A 1933-nucleotide genomic window follows, 5' to 3' on the forward strand; every position below is an offset into this window, starting at 1 on the left:
CAGAGGCAATATGCAGGTCTACTCCTTGACTCTTGGAAAAACCTGATAGGACACAGCTGAGGGGAAGCCTTCCCCGCCGTCTGCAGGCTCTTGGCCATCAGTGTAGAGGGAGCGGCTCCTTACCTCTCCCACAGGCACCTTCACAGCCGCAGCCTCCACTCTGCATGGGGAGTTCATGGCCCTTCCCCTGAACACGGTGACACGGATCTCGCCAAAGGTGGAGATGACACCATTCCTCCCCCCACCATCTTTTGCTATAGAGCAACTGGAGTACGTTCCACCCACACACAGGACAGGGAGCTGACAACCAAGGAGTGGAGGATAAATACTCCAGCTTTCTCTACTTGTAATAAGTTCTCTCCATTGACATAATCTTATTCATAGTCTCAAAATTATTTAAACTGCTACTATATCTTTAGTGGCATATTTATCTATCATAATGTTATTTTATTCTTAATCACCATTCCCTGTTTTATTTCTCCATCCAAAAAAAACAGCTGCTTTTGGTTGGCTGGGCCCTTAGCAGTGGCAGCTGCCAGGTCAGCCTTGATGAGTGGCGACTCAATTGCTGTGCCCATGCAGTGTCCATTGCAGCCACCACGGCCACTTAGTGCACGGACTCCATGAGCAAGCCCTGTGCGCTTCTTTTGCTTTACAAGAAACTTGACTCAGCCTGGTGTCCAGTGAAGAAATCCCAGGTGCATGGAAAGGAGAGGAGGGTCTCAGGGCTGTGAGTGATCTGCAAAAGGAAACGCATGGACCATCAGGGGGGCGCTGCTGCTCGCTGCCCCTGCTCTCCAGGGGGTGAATGTTCAGGAAGAGCTTTAAGTTGGAGAGAGGGATGTCATTGCTCATCCTCCAGGTTCAAAGTAAAAACCTTCCGGCCAATCTTGGCCACGCGTTCTGGTGTAGCGATCGGGCTCGGAGGTGCTCACCGCTGCTGTCATGGTTCGTTTGCTAAACTGCATCGTCGCTGTGTCCCAGAACATGGGCATTTGCAAGAACGGGCACCTGCCCTGGCTACCGCTCAGGAATGAATTTAGGTATTTCCAGAGAATGACACAAACTCTTCACTACAAGGTAAAGAGAATCTGGTGTTACGTGTAGGAAGATCTGGTTCTCCCATTCCTGAGAAGAATCGATCTTTAAAGGATAGAATTAATTTAGTTCTCAGCAGAGAACTCAAGGAACCTCCACAAGGAGCTCATTCTCTTGCCAGAAGTCTGGATGATATCTTAAAACTTACTGAACAACCAGAATCAGCAAATAAAGTAGAGATTATTTATTTGGACAGTTGGTGGCAGTTCTGTTTATAAGGAAGCCATGAATCACCCAGGCCACCTTAAACTATTTGTGACAAGGATCATGCGGGACTTTGAAAGTGACGAAAGTGACACGTTTTTTCCAGAAATTGATTTGGAAAAATATAAACTTCTGCCAGAATACCCAGGTGTTCTCTCTGATGTCCAGGAGGAGAAAGACATTAAGTTCAAATTTGAACTATATGAGAAGAATGATTAATATGAAGGGATTTTCTGGTTTATTTTGTTTCCCCTCCCTCTGAAAAAAATTATGTATTTTCACATGAGAAGAAACAGACTTTTGTTGACTTTGGATATGTGTATAATTATTTCTAAGCAACGTGTTTTTATCCCGCACTAATCTTGAATATATCAGATACCATTTATGAAACATTCTTGCTATAACTAAGTGCCTCTCCAAGACCCTAACTGAGTCCCCACGCCTGCTACAGTGAGCTGCCATTCCATACCCATCGCATGTGGCACTCTGGCCAGTCCTTGACATTGTCGGGCTTTTCAAATGTCGGTAGTATTTATTAAAGATGAAGATGCACATACCTTCCAACTGAGCAGTTTCACTAGTGGGAAATACTGAAATCTTCCTACGTGTATATCTAGAGGTTTGTAGACAA

The 1933-nt window shown here is 45.4% G+C and overlaps 1 pseudogene; it reads left to right on the top strand.

Annotated features, from left to right (window-relative positions):
* Nucleotides 1-945: 945 nt before the first annotated feature.
* LOC126953148 (dihydrofolate reductase-like) lies at nt 946-1521 on the top strand (annotated as a pseudogene).
* The last annotated feature ends 412 nt before the right edge of the window (nt 1522-1933 follow it).

Source organism: Macaca thibetana, chromosome 4 (genome assembly GCF_024542745.1).
Source record: "Macaca thibetana thibetana isolate TM-01 chromosome 4, ASM2454274v1, whole genome shotgun sequence".
Lineage (NCBI taxonomy): Eukaryota > Metazoa > Chordata > Mammalia > Primates > Cercopithecidae > Macaca > Macaca thibetana.